Source organism: Peromyscus leucopus, chromosome 14 (genome assembly GCF_004664715.2).
Source record: "Peromyscus leucopus breed LL Stock chromosome 14, UCI_PerLeu_2.1, whole genome shotgun sequence".
Classification (NCBI taxonomy): domain Eukaryota; kingdom Metazoa; phylum Chordata; class Mammalia; order Rodentia; family Cricetidae; genus Peromyscus; species Peromyscus leucopus.
In genome coordinates, this window is record NC_051075.1 from 9,524,130 (window position 1) to 9,542,319 (window position 18,190).

At 46.0% G+C, this 18,190-nt stretch overlaps 1 protein-coding gene and 1 pseudogene across 1 annotated transcript in view; one reads left to right on the top strand and one right to left on the bottom strand.

Moving 5' to 3' along the window:
- Window positions 1–17,860, bottom strand: part of Ifrd1 (interferon related developmental regulator 1) — a 63,546-nt gene extending 45,686 nt beyond the window's left edge. Inside the window, exons 1-2 of the mRNA XM_028872276.2 lie at window positions 17,792–17,860; window positions 17,605–17,669 (exon numbers count right to left, since the gene is read on the bottom strand). The gene's annotated coding sequence lies outside the window, so the exon portion shown is untranslated. The remainder of the gene's footprint in view (window positions 1–17,604; window positions 17,670–17,791) is intronic.
- On the top strand, window positions 4,684–6,273 carry LOC119088971 (annotated as a pseudogene).
- Window positions 17,861–18,190: the final 330 nt, after the last annotated feature.

Below are 18,190 nucleotides of genomic sequence, written 5' to 3' on the forward strand. Positions count from 1 at the left end.
TGCCTCAGCCCTAAAATAAGGACATAGAGAGAGTGTCTTGTTTATTGCGATTACTGAGATAATAAATTGATACGATGGGTCCTATTTTAGAGTGTCTGAATGAGAGTCTATTGAAACAGATGGGGTGTTATGAGGAGGAAAAGCTTAGAAAGTGAAATTAGATTTTTCGTAGACGGCACAGCAGCTGCTCAGATAACAGAAGAACTCTCAGAAGTCATTTATCAGGTGACATTGCGGAGAGTAACAATGACGACAGACTGAGTCAGAGCAGCCTGGGACTACAGGTGACAACCAGCTCCACTCCAGAGACAGGCACTATCGAATAATGAATGGTCAAAGGTTAATAGTCTAAAAGGCAAATTGCCCTTGACTCACTATCATCAAACAGGGAATTCTGAAGTGTGATCACATGCTCAATGTACCCCTTGGCCACAATTAAGGGTGATGTTTGCCAGCATCAGATGGTTTCTGTAGGGAGAAGACTGCTGAAATCAGTCACTGCTGAATGACTGCTGGGGATTCCATGGAAAATGACCAGCAAACAAGAAAGTTCAACAAAACAGTCTCATGAAAGCACTCTGCTGCCATCGGTCTCAGAGGACTGACAAACAAAGTTATCTTACCGAAACTACAAGCATTGCTGGGAAAGTAATTTTGGACAAAGGAGGTGTGGCAGTTTGAATGTAATCGGCCCCCATAAGCTCAGAGGGAGTGGCACTATTAGGAGGTGTGGCTTTGTTGGAGTGGGTGTGGCCTTGTTAGAGGAAGTGTGTCACTGTGGGGGGCAGGCTTTGAGGTTTCCTGTGTTTAGGATACCACCTAGTGTCTCAGTTGATTTCCTGTTGCCTACAAGATGTAGTACTCTCAGCTACTACTCTAGCACCACATCTGCCTGCATGCCGCCATGCTTCTCACTAAGATGATAATGGACTGAGCTTCTGAAACTGTAAGTGAGCCCCCTCAATTAAATGTTTTCTTTATAAGAGTTGTCATGGTCATGGTGTCTCTTCACAGCAATAGAGACGCTAACTAGGACAGGAGGCAAAGGGCAGCTCCTAGGTTGGACTGTCCAGTTGGTAAAAGGCCCTGGAATGATGACAAAGGTGTTGAGACACAATGGCAGCTGTCGGGGGAGATGATCAGGTGCCAGTAGTGGATGAGTGGGGAGGGGATTCAGCAGGAGTGGATTGAGGTTTTATAGATATTTTGTATATATTTGGATTTTGTATATTTATATATTTTGTAATATCAGCTGAAGTAGGATTGGAACCTCTTTAAGAGAAAGAATATGGATTTTAGAAGACAAAATTTCCAGGGCCTTTTCTCCTTTGCCTTTGAATAGGCCCATGGAAGAGTTTCAGCATTAAGTTTCTTAACCTTCCCAATTAACAACTTCATGGATACATTAGTATTAGGTTTCAAACCTGGGACAAATGGCTAGGGTGTCTATTTAACCTATCAAAGTGGACATTAGCAGCCAGGGTCCACCCATCCACAGGCCCTGACAGTTGCAAGGCCCTTTTGGCTGGCATACCCCATCCCCTACCCTGAACTCCTCAGCCTATATAATCTTAGCTATATAATCCAACCATTTGGGTTACACACTGCCTTTGTACCTTTGGCCCTCCTGGTTGCTACACTTGGTTCTCTCTCTCTCTCTCTCTCTCTCTCTCTCTCTCTCTCTCTCTCTCTCTCTCTCCCCTCCCTCATGGCCCAGCTCAGTCTAGTCATGTGAGAGACCCAGGCCTCAGTAGAAGTGCAGCCACAGCAAAAAGGCCTGAGCAGGATGCCCCCAATCCTGACTGCCCCTAACCTTTGCCCTAGTTACAGAGAGCGCCATAAACACCTCCCCCCACAGAGGAGGGACAATCAGAATCAGACAAACAACTCTAGGTGTCCCTCTGCTGAGACTGAAATGTTGTAATAATTCCCTAGACCCAAGAGAACCAATCAGCTCAGTCCAGATACCCCTAACCAGGGCTTGAGCCAATCCCAGGTCTGTAAGTAGGCAGTCTTGGAATCTCCCAAGCCCCCCTTGTCTAACTACTATAAAAAAAAAAAAAAAAAAAAAAAAAAAAAAAAAAAAAAACTCTTCCTGTGCTGCTTGAGGTCTCTCCTGTTCTGCTGATGCATTGCTTGGACATCGAGTGGCCTAGAGTGGCCCAAGTTAACTCGCGTTAAAGACTACTTTTTTTTTTTTTTTTTTTGCATTGAATTTGGTCTCTTGGTGGTCTTTTGGGGGTCCGGATTTTGGGCACAATACATGTCCACTCTGGACTCTGCCAGATGTCCCCTGCCTCTGCCTCTGTTGTCCCACATATCTGTAATAAACCCTCTCCTCCACCACAACCAGGATCAGTCGCCTTCCTTTCTGTTTTTCATTCATTCAGTATGACTTTTCTCATCACTGTGGCAACATGCTTGACAAAGACAACCTCAGGGAGGAGGATTTTTCCCTGGTTTAGAAGGCATTCATAACAGGGGCAATGTGAGAAGACTAGATACATTATGTCCCCAGTCAGGAATCAGAGAGTAGGCTGGGTACTCAGTTGACTTTGTACTTTTTTCTTGTTTATTAACTGTCTGGGCTCCCAGCCAATGGGTTGGTGCCATGTACATTCAGGATGAACCCCCCCTCGTCAGTTAAATCAATTAATCTAGGTGAGATTTAACTCACCTAGAGCTATGTCTCCTAGATGATTCAGAATCCAGTCAATTTGACAATGAAGATTAAACATTATAGCAGTCACAGCAAAACCACCAAGATTGCTACCCTTATGAGCTGGCACCAGTTCAGAATCCCAGGAGTGATCCTTGATCTTTCCTCTTATTTTCTGTTAGCCATCAAGTCATTTTATTTCCTAAGCACTTCTCAGACTCACTTCTTTCTTACTGCTAGTACCAGAGACCTGACCATCTTTGCCTCTTTCTTGCTTCATTCCTAAAACCCCCCAAACTGGTCCATTTCCCCTTCTTTTGGCTTCTTAGAATTGTGTTATTCATTCTAATGCTCAGAATACTTGTTCTGCAGGTAGACCTGACTATCTGATACTCCCCATAAGGAAACCTCCTCAGGGCCCCAAGGGTCCTGTGACCTCACCTCTTTGTACCTTAAACCTGTGGTTCTTAGGACCTGGCACACTGTTTTTGCACACTGCTTTTGCACACTGCTTTTGCACACTGCTTTTGCACACTGCTCAGAGTCCTTTGTTAATTCTTTACAAGTTCTCACATGAACGTTTCTGGTTCCTGGTTTGAAATTATTCTCCTTTCACCAAAGCTACCCTCTTCCCGAGCTCCCTATGTATGCTCACCTTTTCTGATGTGGTGGCTAACATTATGTTCATGGATAACTTTATGTTTAAAAGTTTAAAATCTCTGTGCTCAAGAGAAGTTACAAAGCAAAATTGACCTCCAAATGTTAAGGGCTGTTAAGGGTTACATTTTTTTTTTTTACAGCTGTTTCTGCCTCTGTAAACAAGTTGCTTTGCATAAGATGACCTTCTGTTGGCACAAGAACAAATTGTAACTTTGCATTCTTTGCCTTTTTAAATCCCTGACTGAGGTGGCTGGGCTCTGAATTCCAGAATCCCAAGTCCCAGGTGTAGACCTGGGGCCAGGATACGAATAAAAGCATTTTCTTTGTTGACATTCATTAATGGTCAGACTGGTGAATCTCTGAACAACTCCAGACCCATAAAACTGGAACCCTTTCCCAACACCTACCTCTCTACCCTCAAACTAGTGCTTCCTCTGGAACCACACCGGCAATGCTCCACGGAGGCACTCAATGGACCACGTGTGCCTCCAAAGGTAGTGGCACTATTAGGAGGTGTGGCTTTGCTGCAATGGGTAGGGCCTTGTTGGAGGAAGTGTGTCACTGTGGGGGTGGGCTTTGAGGTCTCATATATGCTGAAGCCACACCCAGTGCCCTAGATCGCTTCCTGTTACCTGCCAATCAAGATGTAGTGCTCTCAGCTCCAGCACCATGTCTGCCTGCACACCATCATGTCCTACTATGATGATAAAGGACTAAACCTCTGAAACTTTAAGGCAGCTCCAATGAAATGTTTTCCTTTATAAGAGGTATCATGATCATGGTGTCTCTTCACAGCAATAGAAATCCTAAGACAAAAGTTGGTACCAGGAGTGGGGTACCAGCTCCTTTTATTTGGAGGGGTTTGGACTTTGGGAGTTAGGGTAAGGGAAGCAAGTGTACATTTCAAGTGCTGCTTAGTGGGCCGTACTAGTTGGAGCATGGACGACAGTGGTGCTAAGAGTGATGTGAACTGTGGTGGGCTGACTCAAGAGGTTCCCAAGGAGAAGAATTTTAATGCTCTCTAGAGATCTTTCCTGTGGTATTTTGATGAAGAATGTGGCTGCTTTTTTCCCTTGTCCAGCGTCTGCCTGAGGCTAAAGTGAAAAGATTTGGATTAATTCCGCTGACAGAGGACATCTCAGAACAGTCTAGGATAGACTCTGTCACGTGGTTACCAGTGTTGACACATGTAAAAAAATCTATAATGACAAGGAGCAAGCTTAGCAAGGAAAAACAGAAATTGTACAATTTGAGGAGAAAAGGAGCACCAGGAAGTGGAATGGAGCTAAGCCCTGTGTTCAAGGAGATAAACAGGTTAAGAAATGGAATAAAGGGAGTGGTGACTTCAGGGCGAGATCCCACCCAGCTAAGCTTCCACCTTGTGAAAAGGAACTAAAGAAAAGCCTTCCCAGCCAGATGGTGAGATGGCAGGGTGTGCAGTGACCTCGAACTCGTGAGCCAGAAAACTGCCCTGCATCCCAGGGACTCCAGCACACCCCATGGCAGACTCTGAGCCTCTCTGAGTCCCTGGCTGCTGGTTAGCCCACGACACCGTCCCACACACTCAAAGGGGACTTTTCCGCTTTGCTGAGACTGTGCTGTGCCCAGTGACGTTAATTGGCTTCAGCGCTTTGATGTCAGTATACTCCTCCCTGTCGGTGAGTGAAATGATCATTGCTGCTGTCCTGCGTGCCTTCTACACGTGTGCCCTGCACCCCAGGACGTCACTCATCAGCTGGCCGGGGACTGACTTCTTCAGAGCCTTCCTCTATCTGATCACCTCCACTGCTTCTCCTAGAAGGAAAAGACAGCTCCAAAATCGCCGTCGCCGCCGCCGCTGCCGCCCCCGCGGGTACTGGGCAGGTTCGCTACGTTGCTCTTTGGCTGTGATGCCTACTCCACCCTCTCTCTAAGGCAGCCAAGACACACAGCTCCTACTGACCCCTCAGATGGCCCGTGATCCTCACTCATCTGTCTCTGCTACCTGCAAGTAGTCCCCTCCATCAGAAACTTCCTCTTGGTGGATGTGGTATACACCTTTAATCCCAGCACTCAGGAGGCAGAGGCACGTGGATCTCTGTGAGTTCAAGGCCAGCCTGGGATACACAGTGAGACCTTGTTTAAAAAAAAAAACAAAACAAAAAAACCCCAAAAACCTCCTCTCGTTTCTACAACACTTCCAGCCAATTCTCTGACCCCACTGAAAGTATCTAGGGTACAGGAGATGGAACCTAGTTCTCCCCTGCCGTGGAGCACCTTGGTCCAAACCTGCCAAGGCCTCTCGTGCAAATTTTTACAAAATTGGTGCTATGAAAACTCGGCGGGTTCTTCTGGCGGTTCCTCAACTTGAGGTATGTTGGGACTCTGGACTGGACCCTTGTCTGCCCACACCAGGCTCCGCTTCCAGCTCACCTGATGACCCGCCACCAGCTACGACATTGTAAGTTTCAGCTGGGTGCTGCCCACAATCCCACAGCCCCTTTAGGCCCTTCAGGCTTTGTGACGCTATCCCTGACCTTTCTATGGATGAGATGTCTCTTGGAGTTCGGTTTTCGTTCTCACCCCCTGGCCTCCTCGAAAATCCTGGTACTAGATGCCTGGACTCCTCTGGCTTAGCCATGCCAAGCCCGACCCCTGTTGAGTGTGGTAACGGCTTGGTCCTTGGTCACCCTTCCTTTCCGAGGGACGCCCACGGCTACAGGCTGTGGCGACTCCTTTCACGTTTCTTCCTTTCCTCCTCCCTCAGACCTCTTCCACTAACTCTGCTACGTGGGGCGTGTTTGTTTGGTGCCATACCTTGGCAGGGCCCGCCAAAGGTACCCACTTACTTGCCTCCACCCACAGCAGATCTGCTCCCTCCTGCCTGTGACAAGTCTGCTTTCTCACTCACCAGAGGCTTTGCCGTCCATCCAATACCACCACTCCGATCTCTGGCGGGGCTACCCGCCTTTGCCCATCCCCCTGGACTGAGACTGGCCTCAGTACTTCTTGGGTCAGACAGTCGGGGAACCAAGAAAAAATTCTCTACTTTCTTCCTTCTCCTTTCCTTCTTATTTCCTCAACTCCCGTTTAATATATCTTTATCTATATATTTATATCTATATATCTATATATCTTTTTACACAGCACCACATGACTCTCCTTCATCTTGGCTGGTGACCTCATCATGATGTAGATGGCCACGTGGTTGGTAGCCGCAGTACCTTCTCCAGGCAGCGGGCTGCCCAACCTGATAGGAGCCATGCTTTGGCTGGGAAATGTCTTTTATTTATTTGTTTGTTTGTTTTTTATGTGTGTAAGTGTTCTGTCTTCTTTACATCTTCATGACAGAAGAGGGCAGCAGATCCCATTGCAAATGGTTCTGAGCTACCACGTGGATGCTGGGAATTGAACTCAGGACCTCTGGAAGATCAACCAGTGCTCTTAACTACTGAGCCATCTCCCCAGCCCAAATGTCTTTTATTTTAAGTTGGTCATCTGACATGGTTTCCTGGGAAAAGTTTGTACATCTTTCTGTTAAAAGTTTTTTTCATTAAAAATCCTGTCTACTTTCTATGTGTGGGTAAAGACATATGACTATATGGCCACTCTGTGCTTGTTTTAACTTGTCTTGGATGTCTGGATTTGCATGTTCTGTGTGTCTCGGTTATAGCTCAGTTGATGATTAGAACTAGCTGCCCAGGCTCGGGATTGCCTCTGGGCTTTGCTGAATCTGATGTCATGAAATCTATAAACTCGTAACTCCAGATTAGAACTACTCTGGAAAATACCACATGGTCTGCCATGCTGAGGATGACCACGTGAGCAGGCACCATGCTGGTTTACTGATATATTAAGGCTGGACCACTGTATCCATGTACAGGGATGAATCTTGTTGGCAGCTAGACTTTATGACCTAAGAATAGGTCCATTGATATTAAAACTAAATTGTTTGCAATGTTAAAATTTGATTTTGCCTTAATTATCTTAGGATCACAGCTGAAAACTAGAGACTGGATCTTCTTTCTTTTGCTACCCTTGGTAAACTGTAACTAATTAGGAAAACTCTATATCCAGATTTAACTTATATATATGATCTCAAAGTTAAGCCTAAACATGTGTCTAATGTAGATACACTCAACAGATTTTGTTCCCCTGGTCCTCAAACACCTTGAGAGATATGAGACTATGTCACTTAATATAAAGCTATATTTGATTCAACACTGGTTTATAGTATACTCTATATGATAATAGAAATTTAAATTTATAAAGATCTATTCAGATTAATAAAAGCTAACTTAGAAATTTACACCTATATCTTTGCCAAATATTCAACACCAAGCTTCTAGAGAATTTAAATAAATGACGACATAGATTTGATAAGTAAGGTATTTGATAAACAAGATATAAAATCTATGACAGAGTTTCTGCTCCCCTGGGAGGGTCCTTTTCTCAGAGGATCCTTTGTTCAGAGTTAGGCCACATCCAAACTCACAAGGTCCCTTCTCTCCTGTTCCCATCTGGCCCTGGGATCTCTCTCCTGTCACTCTTCTGTGCCTTCTCAGGAGACAGTAAGTCCTAGTCCTGTGAAAGCTGCTAACATGTTGGAGACTTAGGGAATGCTAGTTGATAGTCAGTCATTCATACCTAATAGACAGACAGACCTTAAATGTTCAGAGATCTGCAGAATGTGGCATTTAAAATGTTAATTAAAAAGCTTTCCATGATAAAGAGACATGCTGGCTCCTGGCAGCACCTTTATTTCCTCCAAAGAAGATGGCTGGTCCGGAACTTGCTCCAGAGTGGCAGCACCAGCCACTGAGCAAAACTGCCTTCCACCTCAACTACTGCCTCTCGCCTCAACTGCTGCCAGGGCCTCCGTCAGATCAGACCCCGGACAACAGGACTCTGGGAGCCTGCTGCTTCACTTTTGCCTAGACAAGGCAGGCTGGTCCTCCCCACAAGTTCCTACCCCACAACCGTTGGGTCTTCTGAGGCCTGGCAGGCTTAGGCCTGGTAGCCGAAGACACTGATGTTGTTGCCCTGAGACCTCTGCCCTCCACAACCATGGAGGACCCTGGGGTGGCTGTCTAGGTAGCCAGCAGGTCAGTCTCTGTCACTTTCAATCACTAACTCAGGTAAAATTTATCCTTCTCAGATCTCTGATGCCATTTGACAACTGGGTTTTGTCAGTTCAACAACAGCAACCAAGGCTCCAGCTGCCTTTTCAATTCTCTATGTAAAATTCACAGCCTCATTCTCTTAGAGCTAATACCGCTCTCAGTATCTCCTGGTGAGTTAGATAAAAAGAAACAGCTTTGAGGTTTGTGTATGTGAAGATAGGAAAACTGTCTCGCTTCTGTTCACTTACTCATCCTTCTCAGATCTGATGATGTTTAGGGAAGCCTCCCTCCTCCTCCGTCACTCACTCAACCACTTCCATTCAGTACGTTTCACCTTTTAACCCAAAGCCATAGCTTTTGCTGTGACACCAAGATTTGGGTCTGTTCCAGTTGTTTTACAGACACTTGTGGGTTCCTGCACAGATCCACCCCTCCTGCCAGACTCTTGCCGAGGCCAGACCCTCAAAGGCCCTCCAGATGCACCACCAGATGCTGCACCAACCGAGGACACCAACCGGATGAACACTGGCAGGTTGGCTTCACCCACATGCCCACTCATAGAAACTCCCTTATCTCCTGATTCGTTGACACTTTTACAGGCTGGATGGGAGCATTTCCCACTTTCAGCGAACAGCAGATGTGATGGCTCCTGAACTCCTGATTTGGTGTGCCATTTCCCAAGCTCCTGGATCATCACTGCTGGTACCACCACTCCAGACTCAAGGGCATATCTGCTCTTTTGTCTGACTCATTCACCCTTGCCTCTTCTGTACAACCAGGGCACTGCTCCACCCCATTCTTTCTGGCAGTTATCACTCTTCCCATGGCTAACTGCCCCCCACCCCGCCCCTCCACGAGGCCAATGATAACAATCTATTTCTTTTTCCTAGCAGTGTTTCCTCACTCACACCTTCTGCCGTGTGTGACTCCCAATTCCCCCCCTTCACCCCAAAATCATCAAGAAGCAGTCTCAAGAGTTCAGAGCCCTCCTCCTCCTCCCCCATACTTGCTATCCATAACTCACCTTTTGATATTAATAAAAAATGGAAGAATATTGGCATCCTGCCCCACCCCTTAAGGACCCACCCAGCGTCTTGATGTAAATCCCCCTTTAAGAGGAAAAAACCCTCCCCCTCCTCCCTCTTCCTTCCTCTTTCCCTCTCTCTCCTTCCTTAAGGCTGAGCACACCTCTGCTTCTCTCTCTTTCTTTTTCTCTCTCTCTCTTTCCCTTCCTCTCTCTCCCTCCTCTCCCCTTCCCCTTTCACAATAAAACTTTCACGTGGATGCCACGTCTGCATGGTATAACTTTCCACTGCACCAGGCCACCACTGCCACATCTGCCCAGTGTGGCTGTCTTTTCACCTTGGTGCAAATCCTCCAAGGCTGCCTCACGCCATTCTACAACACCTAGGTCCATCGGCATACTAGCAAGCACTCTCTGTTGAGCTACATCCTCTGAAAAAGTACCTTTGTTAGAAGAAAAAAAAAAAAAAAAGCTTGGGCGGTGGTGGCACATGCCTTTAATCCCAGCACCTGGGAGGCAGAGGTAGGTGGATCTCTGTGAGTTCAAGGCCAGCCTGGTCTACAAAGTGAGTTCCAGGACAGGCTCCAAAAGCTACAGAGAAACCCTGTCTCAAAAAAACAAAAAGAAAAAAAAAAGTACCTTTGTTGGGAGAGGGACTTTGTCTTCCAGCCTGCCATTCAGCCCTTATGGGTGTGGTCGCCTTGATGGGTGTGCCTAGGTTCTACTTTGCTCTGCAGTACCAGCAGCTGACATCAATTCTGCTCAAACCATTCCCCCACATAAGCTACAAAATGAGTGACCCGCTACAAATTACCTTTTCTGTGCCTGGGGTGAGCTGTGAAGGGCTAAATAAATGATAAACAGATTGTTAAAATCTAAAAACAGAAGGAAGAAAGAGAGAAAGAAAATCTTAGAGCTGTGTGTAGTGGCGTACACCTTTAATCCCATCACTGAGAAGGCAGAGGCTGGCAGAGCTCTCAGTTTGAGGCCATTCTGGTCTACAGAGCAAGTTCGAGGACAGCCAAGCGTTGGCAGTGAAGAAAACCATGGAAAACAGAAAGCTGGTGAAGATGTAATTGAATGGGGGGCAGGGGAAGGGGCATGTTCCAGCCCCAGCAAACAGCTGACCTAGGCAGCTTTGGCCAGAGTTAATGGTAGAAGAAAGGGGCTATGGGATAGTCCTCCTTGTCTAAGGAGAGCCACTGAGGTCAGGCATGTGTCAGGGGTGTTCCTGAATGGAGGCCTAGAGAGGCCATTGTGTGAAGCTGTGAAGTTGAAGCCTGGATTGCCTTGGAGACCCCAAGATGTTAGAGATGCCAGAGCCATGGGATACCTGCTGAGGAGAGCTGCTCACAGGGAGTGGAACAAGACCAAGAGAAAGAAGTGAGTTGCAGTCAGCAAAGCTGAAAGGCATTGGAATTGCAGAGTTTGGAGTTTGCCTGGCTGATTTTTGGTCTTGCTTTATTCCCATATGTCTTCACTATGCTCCCTTCCCTACATTTTGGAACAGTAATGTATATCCTGTGTCATTATATGTTGGAAGTATGTGATCTGTTTTTTGATTTTTATTTTACAGGGGATTACAGTTAAGAGATTGCATGAATCTCAGAAGAGACTTTGAACTTTGGACTTCTTTTGTTTTGTTTTGTTTTTTGTTTTTTGAGACAGGGTTTCTCTGTGTAGCTTTGTGCTTTTCCTGGATCTTGCTCTGTAAACCAGGCTGGCCTTGAACTCACAAAGATCTGCCTGCCTCTGCCTCCCAAGTGCTGGCATTAAAGGTGTGTGCCACCACCACCCGGCTAATGTTTTTTTGTTTTGTTTTGTTTTGTTTTGGTGAACTTTGGACTTTTAAACATTGTTGAGCCTATGATAGTGTGAAGGCCTAGACTTAACTTTACAGGATCTATTTCAGGGAAAGGGCCACCATCTCTGACCACCTGCTGTACTCAGTTCTAGGAAGGACCTCAGGAATGTGCCATGATAACTCGAATAAATACAGGATCCAGATACTCCTGCCGACATCCTGTCTGCTGTTTATACAGGAAAGGAAAGCTTAACAAGATCCTGTCTGTGGTTTATGGCCCTTGGATATATCTAGATAATCCTGCTGAGCAGTCCAGACAATCCTGTTTAGCTGGTTGTGGTTCCCCATCAAAAGTCTAGACCAATAGTTTCAAATGTGGTTTTGCGCCCAAAGTCTTGACCAATAGTTTCAAAAAAATCACCTTGCCCCATATCCCTTCTACCCAATCCCAAGTTGCCAATTCCCGGCTTGTGGTTTTTCCCCATAAAAACTCTACACCTGGGCTCATGGCCATCACCACATTTCCTCCCATCTGCCATGTGGTGGCCCAGGTTGAACCTGAATAAAAGGACCTTTATGTGCTTGTATCAGAAACCGGCTCCTTAGTGGTCTCTGGGGGGTTTCTCGAAATGGGTACAGCATAAGACTATGGGGACTTTTGAAATTGGACTGAATGCGTTTTTTGTTTGTTTGTTTGTTTTGTTTTGTTTGTTTTTTGCATTATGATATGTTTACAAGCCTTTGGGAGCCACAGAGTGGAATGTGGTGGTTTGAAAGAAAATGGCCCCCAAAGGGAGTGGCACTATTAGGAGGTGTGGCTTTGTTGCAATAGGTATGGCCTTGTGGGAGGAAGTGTGTCATTGTGGGGGTGCACTTTGAGGTCTCACATATGCTCAGGCCACACCCAGTGTCCTAGACCACTTCCTGTTACCTGCTGATCAAGATGCAGCACGCTCAGCTCAGCACCATGTCTGCCTGCATGCCACCATTTCCCACCATGACGATAATGGAGCAAACCTCTGAAACTATGAGCCACTTCAATTAGATATTTTCCTTTAGAAGAGTTGCCATGGTCATGGTGTCTCTTCACAGCAGTAGAAATCCTAACTAAGAGGTCACATTAAAAGTCCTTTTGAATATCTGCTTTCCCTCTCCTATCTCACCTGTGGACTCCCTGCACCTGGGAACCACATCCGATTCATTTTCATTTTTTATTCCCAGAACTTAGCAGAATATAGGTCCTCACCAGATTGTTTTGCATGAATAAACAAATTAATGAATCAGTCACACATAACTCATCCTCTGTGACAAAACACAGAGGGACGAAAAGCAGAAAATTAGTCCTGGGGTGTACCCAAGCATGTAGGCAGGGAGAAGAAAAGAAGGCACATAAATGCAGGTTGCTGAGAATTATTGCAAGAAAAGTGGGAGGATACATAATAATTGTATTGTCATCTTTGATTTTATCTGCAAGATACGTTTCTGGAATGGCTGCAAATTGCTTTTAGAATGCAGGCACTTAGTAGGATCCTTGCAATGCTGCTGTAATGGAGGGGGCCCACCGCTGTATAGGGCTTGAAGACGGGCCCTGCTAGCCTCAACGCGCCGGCTCTGCTGTCTTGCCATCCGTGCCCAGCACTGATTTCTAACAGCAGTGAAAACAAGAGGAAGGAGAGAAAAAGCAGCTAGCTCTAGGGAAGCCAGAGTTGCCTCAACTTCCAGACAGATGCACACACCTACGCTCAAGGGTATGGCGATGTCTCTACATGTGCATCAGATAGCCAAGTAAAGCTTAGAAGAGTTATACTTATAAAAGGAAGAAAATACAATCAGGTAGCTAATGTAAAAGGTGGGGAGATGGTAATGCATCAGAATCAGAAGCCAGGTTTCATGGAAGTTATTGGAGAACAAACACATGAAGATTTAAGACAGGCAGATCCTCCGTCAAGTTAAGACTAAACTAGGGCTGGGATGTAGCTTAGTGGTAGAGAACTTGCTTAGCAAGTCTGGTTCCATCCTTAGCACTCTCCCCAAAATAAAAAATAAATAAATAAATAAATGGAAGAAATGAGATAAGAATAGTGAGTGCAAACAACTTTAGAATCACAAAATGTTTTGCTTTTGATTTGTTTTTTCCTGAAGGAAGAATATCTAGTTTGTTTGACACCAACAGAGAAAGAGTTTTTTTAAATGTTCGACACTTAAACCTGGAGGTTTTAATCTTAAATCCAGGATACCTCTCCTTACTTAGCTGGAAGAAAGGAGAAGGCTATTTAGAGACATTGAAGGAGAAAGAAAGCAGGGTGGGAGGTGTAGTACCCACCAGCTTTCCAGCCCTCTGCACCGAAGTTTTCCACTGGGACCTGACTACACCCCCAGCCCATGTTATTATCCTTCCTTCTCTCCAGGCAACAACGTAAAAAACATCAGTTATGTAAGAAAGAGTATCAATCTTCAAGAGAGACTGTGTCACTCACCCTCACCTCTTTATTTACACACTCCTAACCCAGTACATAAAGGTCACTTCCTACGAGCCTAAGGATAAGGAAACAAGTAACGGTAAGCCTTTGCTGTAATGAGTTTGAGTCCGAGGACAATGTAGAGCCAATAACTCTTGGGAAGCAATGCCCTGCCTCTGCCGCTGTACCCAGTGTTAGAATTCTGCCCAGCTACATGACTACACATGCACAGTTCGGGGTCTTGCATCTTACGTCATCAGTGGGCACTGGGGACCACATATGCACGCGTGGTCACACAATCTTACCTTAAAAGCTGGATGCAGACACCACACTCGCTGTGCTCTCTCTGCTCTGCTCCCCTCTCCCCCCACCCCACCATCTTTCTCTCCACGCCTGGCTTTCCTCCCCCCCCCCCCCCCCCGTTTCCCTCCTAATAAAGCTCTGAAAACTAACACTGGGTTCTGTCATGACTGTGACCTTTCCGTGCGGTAACCAGTGCCGCAAACAGTGCCTTTTATTATCCTTTCATTGGTGCTGTGGACTCGGATAGGAAATTTCGATTACTCTGTGTCTGGGGCTGAGTGTTCTCAGAAACCTATACCAAGGACTTGCGACTGCCCGCTATACTTTTTCCATTTGCTCTTCCACTGGACCTGTACACCACACATGCCACCAAGATTGCTGAGTCCTCTGCCATTTCCTATGGCTGCAGCCTGAGCTATATTCCTCATGCCGGACCCCTGGGGGGTCTTCTGCTGCGTACCACCACACATTCTATCTTAACAAAGTATAGGATGCTGTTCAGGCCCCTGGGGAGTCCTCTGGTACATACGCCCCAGCCCTTACCCTTGTCGTGACTACAATTCGAGTAATTTGTGCTGTTAATGCAGTCCACAGACTGCCTGTTCTCAAGGACGCTTGAAATAGGAGCCTGGGATCCCGTTTGTTATTTTAATTTTTTATTTTTCTCTCTCGGCTGCAGCCATGGGACATAAGGGTTTCCTTCTCATGGTTCCATTCCTCTTTTGACAAATGCCTTAAATATCTCCAGATACCAGTAAATTTGGCTATTTCAAGCCCAATATTTCATGGGAATTATCTAACTTCTGCCAGCGAATAGACAAATGAAAAGAGTTACCTTATCCCCATGCTTTTACCTAAGCTAAGTCCTTTCTGATTCTCTCTCTTTCTCTTGACCACATGCATTCCTAAACCTAAGGAATCTCTGACTCTAAAGAACCTTATTTTATCCATTCTCCACTCTCCAGTATCGGGCTTTAACTCACCTTAACTCCTCCCACTCGTTCTCAAGCTGCCCTGAGAGACACAGACTGGTCTGAAAGCAGGCTAAGATATATGCAAGTAAGTTTACGATCAGGACCCACATGAGGATCACAGTAATCAGGATGGCTCTTTAGCCAGAGATCAGTTCATACCCTGCCTCCTGGCGGGTCTTCCTAAAGCTGTCCTCAAGCCAGCAGAAATAAAAAAAAAAAAAATATTCAAGACACTGAATAAAATCTGTCTCTTGTCTCCCAGACCTCCCCAACATAAGGACTAAAACTTAAGCATCTGGAGAGCAAGGCTTCTGACCCCACAGGCAGAAGTTTCGCCTGTGGCATTTAAGGTGTACCAGAGGAGAAAGAAAAAAGCTGGAGTGTCCGGCTGGCTCCCGAAAGCCACTGGGTCCCTGTGTTAAGTGCAGGGAAAAAAGAAAAAAAAAAAAAAAAAAAAAAAAAAAAAAAAAAAAAGGCCATGCAGACTAGTGAGTGCCTTGCCAGGCCATCACTTGAGCCTTGTTCAAAGTGCCTCGTAGAAAGACAACTGGTCAGCTGACTGTACCCAGGCACCAAGGGGCATGGGAGCATTAAGCTAAGACCTCCAGCAGACCTAGGCTTGGCTACAGGCTCATTCACAGGGAACCCAGAATGTAGCATGGAAGCAATTGTTTCTTTCCTCTGGACACCAGAGCCACTAATCCAGTCCTGGGAGTTTTGGGGTCTCCCTTCTTGTTTCCCTATTGTTGGAGTAGGGAGGACAGTCTTACCCACATCACCAGACTTAATTGCACTTTCAGGGTTAATTAATGGGAAAAAGCTTTCCAGCTAAGGTAGGAGCTTTCATTTCACTGCTCCCTCCATGTGTCTCACTCCAGACCTGTCACAGCGCTTCTCATTCTCGTGCACACAGACAGGACCCTGCTCTCTGCCTTGTCTCTAATTCCAAAGAAATAAGTTCTCATGCACCACAAGCTTTTCTCTTCCCAGTTCCCTCTTCTAACTCACTGCTCAGCTAATGGATACTTTGGACCAACACAGAAGTGGAGTCCAGAGATCATCAAGTAAGAAACTATAACAGCTAAAAAGTATTTACAACCCCAGACCCAAAAGTGTCTGGGCTCTACAAAAACAGACTTTAATATAACCATCTATTACTGTTAAATGTTCTCAATAATTGATCACCTGTGTCTCCTGGATGCTAAATTAGTAAAGGAAACAGGTGCCTTAAAATAATCTGTCTCTGATAAAGCTTAACATGTTCCAATCTCTCTGTCTCTCCCATTAACACTAATCAATACAAGCAGAGTACTAAATGCTACCATGGTCACTAATTTTCTCATGGCTGCTTCTTAACATGTTCAAAAATGTTTCCCAAGCTCCAGAAACCAGCTTAAATCCATCTGGACAGGTCAGATCTACTTCAGAAGCCCCCTTCCCTATCCCCCCAAGAGCCAACTGACGCCCACCAAGTCAGCTGGAAGCAGTGTTTCCGGGAGAAACAATGCCCATATTCCTATTCACTCACTTTTTTATAATAAGCAAAAAGTCTGGAGTGTTAGAATTCTACCCAGCTACATGACTGCACATGCTCAGTTCGGGGTATTGTATCTTATGTCATCAGTGTACGCTGGCGACTATGTGCCTTAAAAGCCGGATGCAGATGCCACGTTCCCTCTGCTCTCTCTGCTCTGCTCCCCTCTTTCCCCACCCCATGATCTTTCTCTCTCTCTCTCTCCAGGCCTGGCTCTCCTCTCTCCTCTTCCCCCTTCCTCCCAATAAAGCTCTCTGTAACTCTGGTAGTTGTGGCCATGGCTTGTGACTTTTTCACCAGTAATCAGAACCACCAGCACTGTTTATCATCCTTTCACCCAGGTACTATAAAAGTGTAATTTCAGAGAGTAAGAGACAGGGCACACAGTATGCTAGATGCCTCTCTAGTCACACCGAATACCTTCCTGTCTTAGTGGCTGGAAGAATCTAGACCCAGATAATAGACCTACAGAATCCATATGTGGATAATGGAGGTAACAAAACACATCCATCTTAAAGAGAGATTAAAGGAAGTAAACATTCCTACTCCTCTAGGTGTTCAAGCTCCTGGACCTAGATAGAGAACTCACCACACTCACAAACGCAGGCATGTGCACACACACAAATGCATGCAATACTTTTAAAACTCAAAAGGCCTGAGTTAGACTCTTAGTCCTCGGACAATTTAACTGTGGTAGGCCCCTGAACCATTGTTATGCCGTCTCATGAAAGTACTTTAAGTGCCAAAACTGTCTTGGGTAAAACTGGTACTGGACCAGCCCTAAATTCCTATATAACATGATCCTGAGCTAAAGGTTGACTGACGCTTTAACTGCTTTCCATCCACTTCTGTAACAATGCTGGCTTGCTGCAGACAGCCAAAGCTGCCTTTCTGTATCTGTCACAGACGTAGAGGTTGGGGATGCTTCCCACTCATCTGCTTGGGACAATCCCAAGAGTGGTTGCTAAAGACCCCATTCGACTCATTCAGGCCTCTTGGGAGTTTTTCTCTTCAAGTGCCCCATGACACAATATCATCACTACGCCTCCAGCTTCTCATTTGCAAATAGGCATGGTCATTCTTACCTTATTGTCAGCTTCTGAGATGTACACAAAATGTCCTTGTAAAGTTGTTCACATAATATGGACACCTAGGGATCACCAATAAATGGTAGTTATTATGGAACAATACTGACAGAAGAAGCCAACATCAGCCCAAATCCTAGCCAACCCCAGCTGTTGGCTCAAGGAAAAGAAAAGTACCATCAAATACCCGGATGAGTTGCACACATCCCTTCTGGAACAGCCCTTTACTGTGCAGACAGAGAATGTCCCAGGAACCAGAAGGAGAACAGTGTAATTTTACAGCAGTCAGCCTTGACAGGGCCTCCTGGGTTTGGCCTTTGTAATAATAGGAAGTGCTGAGTCACCCTGCCCCTGGAGAGGGTGGGGCGGTGGCAGGCGTCCCAGGGAGCTGTCCAGGCCCACTCCATCCTCTCGGGTCTCCTGACCCACTTAAGGCTGACCTTCTCTTTGTCTCAGCCCTGGTTGTGCTCCCGTCCCTCACCCACTGATGCAGCTGGTTATTTTCCTGCTCTGAGCACAAGCCTCCTCTCTCAGTTTCTGAGGCAGAGCTCAACAGGCAGGTGCCTCGACAGACACCTGGGAATTT